This window comes from Cebus imitator, unplaced genomic scaffold (assembly GCF_001604975.1).
Source record: "Cebus imitator isolate Cc_AM_T3 unplaced genomic scaffold, Cebus_imitator-1.0 Scaffold510, whole genome shotgun sequence".
Lineage (NCBI taxonomy): Eukaryota > Metazoa > Chordata > Mammalia > Primates > Cebidae > Cebus > Cebus imitator.
In genome coordinates, this window is record NW_016107825.1 from 179,736 (window position 1) to 186,619 (window position 6,884).

Genomic DNA, 6,884 nt, shown 5'->3' on the forward strand with positions numbered 1-6,884 from the left:
AGCACTTCGGAAGGCCGAGGCAGGCGGATCACCTGAGGTCGGGAGTTCAAGACCAGCCTGACCAACATGGAGAAACCCTATCTCTACAAAATTAGCCGGGTGTGGTAGTGTCTTGGCTCACTGCAACCTCTGTCTCCTGGGTTCAAGCAATTCTCCTGCCTCAGCCTCCCGAGTAGCTGGGATTAGAGGAATGCCACTGCGCCCCACTAATTTTTGTATTTTTAGTAGAGATGGGGTTTCACCATCTTGGCCAGGCTGGTCTTGAACTCCTGACCTTGTGATCCACCCACCTTGGCCTCCCAAAGTGTTGTGATTACAGGTGTGAGCCACCATACCCGGCCATAACTTTATTTAATTACCTTTTTTTCCCACTCTGTATCTAGGGGTTGGTTCATAACTCAGTAAGTGATCTAGGGCTAACATGTTTGCTAGACCTGGCAGCCACCCAGCAATTAAAGTTTAAAGTTCATCCCTTTTTTTTTCTTGGACTTGTAGTAGCCTAAGCAACAGTCTCTCTGTCTCTCTCTCTCTCTTCTCTTTCTTTTTTATTTTAGTCTTTAGTTGCTTGAAGACGTTCTTTGTCTATGGTTAATAAGAAAAAAAGAGGGAGGAGGGAAGGGCCCAGTGTCTCTAGGCAGCCTTTGGTCCCCTATTTCCTTCTTTTTTTTTTCCCCCCTTATAAGTATGATCTTTAGAACAGCTTGTATTTCTAGGTGGCTAAAATAAAAAATTTTTCTTTCTTCCTCTCTCTGGATGTTTACCTGACAAGCTCCTGGTGGTATGAGTAGCCTTCTGGTGTTCTGTCCTTACAGGTTGTTATCTGAAAAAATTGGGGCGGTGCAGGGGTGACCTCTGTGTCTGCTGGCCTTGCAGGCAGCGGCTTCCTTTTCCAGGGTGACCCACTGGAGCTCTGGAGGTGGTGGGGAGGGGGGAGCGAGGAGCCGCAGCAGCAGGAAACTATAAGGGAGGCACCTGCCTGGCAGCACATACTCTCCCGGGGCCAGTGGGACGCAGGTGAAGTTACCCCCATTGGGGTTAGGGTTAGGCCATCTAATTCACCCTGGCTCCATTTTACCAACACAGTGAAGCTCAGTGTCGCATCACCCTCTCCGACTGTGGCTAAGGAGAAATCGCTGCCTCCCGGAAGCCTGCTGATGGGTTGTCCAAAAGCAGCGCCCCGCGGTGCACTTCTCCAGGGACAGGCCCGCCCCCACTGAGGCCCCAGGGCACACAAGGGCGCACCCGGCTCAAGAGACAACGCATCCTCCAGCGTTGGAGGCCGGCGACAGAGGGTCCCCACGGTCCCAGGAGGGGGTCTGATTCTGCAAAGGGAAACACATCCTCCTACCACCGGGACCTGCCCTCCGCGCTGCAGGCAAAGAGCCGGCTACAGCCGCCGCAATTCGGGAGAGTCCCGAGGCGACACAGATGTAGCGCGCAGCGGCGAGCAGCGAGATCCAACGCCAGCAAGCAGCGCGCAGACCAGACCTACTGGGCCAGCTGATACAGCAAGGTAGCAAGCCCTCTGCTGGGGACAGACACTGGGATTGTGCCCAAGCCGCGACTGCAGTCCGGCTGACTAGGCCAATTATTTGGAATGAAACTGTATCAATTTGGCCCGGCAACTACGAGAGAGTTGAGAGACCAGGATAAAAGAGCATCAGCATGGGATCCACCTGCTTGGGGCCCTTTGGGGCGGCATCAACTTCAGGGATTAGATTTCAGGCACTGCTTCAGTGACACAACCGCAGTGTGAAAGTTTAAGCGTTTTTGGTACTTACAGATCCTGGAGGGTGTGCACTGACACGCGCGCGCTCGCACTCACACACACACACACGGAGCGCAGGCAGAGAGAGAGATCTGAGAAGGGATCCTTGGGCTAATACCTTTATTGGGTTCAGACTGTTATCCAAATGGGTTTAATTGGTGATTTAAAGCAAGCAGGCACTGGTTCCAGGAGGTCCCCCTGACTGAGAGGCGGTCACTTAAAGTTTGCAGGCAAATGTCTGAATGGTCCCTTGAAAGGAAGCAGCAGGAAGGTAGAAGCCCATCCGACTAGGCAGAAGGATGCCTCTGTGTTTTATCTCTGGCCACCGACGGGAGCCATTCTAGTAGGGAATAGTATTAGAAACGGTGTCAAGGCTGACTGAGCCCTGCTTCTGGTATGAGAAAGTTAAAACATGTTTTAAGATGGATGCCTGTCAGGTCTCCATACGCAAGCCTGAAGTCTGAGGTCCTGCTTGCCTTGGCTGATCATCTCCCCCCACCCCCCATTCCTCACCCCACCCCCCAACCCCGCGTTTGCCATTGTCCCTGATCGCCCAGAGGAGCTTCCCCAGACAAGCCCCTCACCTAACCCCGCCATTCACCCATCCTGCCATCTTAACTGCTTTTCTGCCTCACCCCCACCTGCCCTTGTAGCTGAACTTACGGTAATGTATACTACTTGCGCCTTGCCCCTTCCCCCATCACTATAACTGATCTTGCTCTGTAACTTTCCACTGCCCACCCCAAACCTATAAAGCCAACTCATCCCACTGCCCTTTGCTAACGCCCTTTTTGGCCTTAGCTCACCCTCACCTGCACCCAGGTGGATAAACAGCCATGTTGCTCACACAAAGCCTGTTTGGGGGCGTCTCTTCATTCAAAGCGCACGTTTTTAACAATGCCAAGGCAACATAAAATTATAAGCACTCATAACATGTTGATACTCAGTTCTGGCATTAAAAAAGTGCTTCATTTTTTTCAAAAAGTTATAAAAAATTTTACCTTCTGTTTTCTTAGCTTTTCTGCCCTTTTTTTATTTTTTTCTCTTGACAATTGGAAATGTTTGAAATTTTGTATTAGTACTTATCTTTTTATAATATCCATTCTTCCTTCTTTCCTTTAGATGATATTGACTGGATCTCTACTGTAAGCAAGAATATAATTTGTTTTGCAAATTCTTCTTTCCTCTCCTCCCTCTCTCTGTCATTCAATTTTAATTATTGTAATAATGCATATTCTCTTTCTTTGCATTCACTCTCTGCGACTAAATATATTTAAGCTTCTGCTATTTTTTTTTTTTTTAGCTTGAAATGATGTCATTTGTTTCCCAACTCTTGTAAGTAAATGAGAAGCTAATTATGCTTTTCCCTCTTTCTCTTTTTAGGTTGTGGTTTTTCTAACTTTGTCAGAGAACATGTTTTCGTTATCATCCTTTGACTTTTATCTCACCTTTGTTTTAGTCTTAGATCTTCAGTTGAATATATGAAACACTCACTACTAATCTTGTTTCACCAGTTTTCCTGGGTGTCAGGTTTCTCAAAGCGAGCTCGTGGGTCAGCATCCCCCGAGTTTCAGCATATTCAAAATTGCTTCTCCATAGCCTGAATATGTGAAAGAATCTTGCTTGGTTACAGAAGCCTCACTTCACACTTTCCTTATTTTCTTGTAAACATTCCTCCATGTTTTCTTGTAAACATTCTTCCATTTTGTTCTCTTTGACTCCCTTTTACTTTTTAAAAACTTGTGCTGTTTTAAAATACCAGTCATGGCCTGGTGCGTTGGCTGACGCCTGTAATGTAATCCCAGCACTTTGGGAGGCTGAGGCCTGCAGATCACATGAGGTCAGGAGTTTGAGACCAGCCTGGCCAACATGATGAAACCCTGTCACTACTAAAAATACAAAAATTAGCCAGGTATGGTGGAAGGCACCTGTAATCCCAGCTACTAAGGAGCCTGAGGCAGGAGGATCACTTGAACCCAGGAGGTGGAGGCTGCAGTGAGCTGAGATCTCACTATTGCACTCCAGCCTGGGAGACAAGAGTGAGACATTGTCTCAAAAATAAATAAATAAATAAAAAATACTAGTCATAAAGCCAGCTAGCGATTACAAAGATATGTGTAGTTACTTTTTAATTTCATTTGATTTATTGTTATTGCTATTACTATTATTACATATTTTGTGAGACAGGGTCTCACTCTGTGGCCCAGGCTGTAGTTCAGTGGTGCGATCAGGGCTCACTGTAGCCTAGACCTGCCAGACTCAAGTGAAACCACCACCTCAGCCTCCTGAGTAGCTGGGACTACAGGCATGTGCCACCATGCCCAGCTAATTTTTTGTATTTATAGTAGAGAAGGAGTTTCACCATGTTGCCCAGGCTGGTCTCTAACTCCTGGGCTCAAGTAATCTGCCCCCCCTCTGCCTCTCAAAGTGCTGGGATTATAGGCATGAGCCACCGTGCCCAGCTCACAAATTTTACATGAAATGACTTCCTATTACTTTTAGATGAGAAGGAAAAAACACATAGTTTGTGGTTCCCACAAAACTTTAACATGTTAATTTTAGTGGGGAAAATAAGGTACTTTTCTAGTTATCCACAAGGGGAAGACTGATTCTATTTCTTTTTTTCCATGGTGAAGTAAAGGGTGGACTTTAATGTTTATTTACAGGAGGCTGTAAGATATGAAATTCCACATTGAAATAAGAAATCTAGCCAGAGGACAAGCTTTATACAGTATGTACAGTTGGAACTGTTCAAGTAAAGTTTCAGTGTAAAAAGTGCTACAATAACCACATTTAGAAGAGTTCTTTGCAGAGAAACAAGAAGACAAAATACCAAACATAGTACACAACAAATTTATGCCTCAGCTACATGATCTAAAAGTTAAAGGTCCCAGGAGTCCCACCCTGAACTCGGAAGGTACAGCCTTCAGAGGTAATTTCTGGGACAACATTTTGATCTTCCTCCTCCTCTCCAGAGAAATACTTCTCAATTAAGTTTAACGAAGCCTTATACACAGACTCGTTTTCAGGTTTTGCAGAGCTTCAATTTTGTCTAAGCCTCCACGTTCTTCAATCATTATACTAAGTTACTCATTTTTCACCTAGTTTCTCAGCAGCCTGAAAGATATTTGAAATGGCATCCAGGATAACCAGAATAATCTTGGTATCTTTTGCAGTTAAGAGGTTCATCAACGGTTCTATTAAGTCACAATGAATGAGGTACACAATCTGTCCAGCTGTTCCACCACTGGTCTAGTTGGTCACAGCTCATACAGCTTCCTTTTGTGTCTTAAAATCTGCCTCAGATTTAAACACTGACAAGAAATGGGACTAATCCATGATTCACAACTTGCTGTATCTGGTCCTGATGGCCAGCTGCGATGTTTGACATTGTCATGTAGCTTCCGTCTGAATGTTAGTTTTAGGGTTGGTGAGCAGGCTGGGAAAGACGGCGAGTGCTCCTGTATCGATCACAACCTGAGTCTGTTCATCTGTACCAGTGACAATATTTCCTGCAGCTCTTAGTGCAGGAGTCACAATTGGCAATTCTGAAGCTCCTAGAAGCTTCACAAGTTGGGGCACAACTCCTGTTTTCACAACAGTGTCAATTCGTTCATTTGGACCAGCAGTAAGGTAGGAAATAGCCCAGCAGGTATCTGCTAATACTTCTGGATCATCTTGATGCAGGAGCCTAACTAAGGTAGGAAGAATCTGCTCAACAGCATCTAATGGAGGTGCAGGATTCTTGTTGCGGCAAAGATTTGAAAGTGTCCAGGTAAGATTATGTAAGCAACCACATGCTAAAGATGACATATCAGGAGCTGCAAGAAGAGCCAACAGTGGATCAGCGGCCCCATACTTAATAACCAAATCTCAGAACACTGAGCCATCACTTGCAATGTTTCCTAGAGCCCATATAGCTTGTTCACTGATGTGAGCATGGGGAGATGCCAACAGAGAAATGAATGCTGGGATGGCACCTCCTTCTACCACAGCCTTGGTTTGTTCTGATGTCCCAGAAGCAATATTAGTGAGTGCCCAAGCACATTCAAACAGAATGGGACTACAATCATTTCTGCCCAAGAAGGACACAAATTCTGGAATCAAACCAGCCCAGATTTTGTTGTCTATGGGAGGCTGTTTTTCTTTAGAAAGTAGTTTCCCGGCAGCTTGAGGAGCTTGGAGCTGATTTTCCACGTTGCTGCTATTTATGCCTTTGATAATGCTATCAACAGACCAATTAACAGTGCCTGGTCGTTGTGGTTTTCCTGCAGCAGAGAAGTAGCAACATCAGGAAATGGGCTTATGTTTCTCCTGTTGAGCATCTGGTCATCCTTCTTAGCTTTTCCTCAGCTCCACACTGACTTCTGTTCTGTGACATCTCATTTCTGTACTGTCTTTTCCCTTGTTCCTGAATCTGTTAAGACGAGCAGCTGGCGTATTAGCATTCTTTTTGGTGGACATGGTTATGAGACAAAGGGAGGAAGCTGCGAAGCGGGGCCTGGGCTTCCACAGGAGGCTATGCGGGGATCGGCAGCTGTGCGGCGGCTGTGCTCAAAGCGACCACCTCGGCTCTGACTGATTCCATGTCTTCTGGAAGGTATCCATTGGGTAATCATTAATGATTATTTATTTTATTTTATTTTTTATAAATTTAGGGAGTATATATGCAGTTGTGTTGCATGGATATATTGTGTAGTGGTGAAGTCTAGGCTTTTAGTGGTCTATAAATCACAATAATTTGTTAAGATATACCTTGCAGTCTATTTTTCATATGTGTGCTCTATCTTTGCCATATGTAGATTCAGAACTTATTTTTTCTTCCCAGAAAAGTTTTCTTGATTATAGTTTTACATATTAGTCCTAGTCTATTATTTGTTTGTTTCTTCTTCAGATTCTCTAATGACATTTGTGTTAGATTGTGCTTGCATCCTGTTCTCTCTGCTTTCATTTTCTTGGCTTTTATAATTTCTGTTATGTCTATTACTGTCCTTTTTTGTCTTCCTATTCTCCCTTTGCTACCTACTAATGCAATTTTTGTTTCTAAGATTCGTCTTTTTCTCAAGTTCTTACTTATGTCAGTTCTTCTTTTTTTTTTTCCCTAGATGGAGTATCA

The 6,884-nt window shown here is 44.8% G+C and overlaps 1 pseudogene; it reads right to left on the minus strand.

Annotated features, from left to right (window-relative positions):
• Positions 1-4,423: 4,423 nt before the first annotated feature.
• Positions 4,424-6,232, minus strand: LOC108292861 (annotated as a pseudogene).
• Positions 6,233-6,884: the final 652 nt, after the last annotated feature.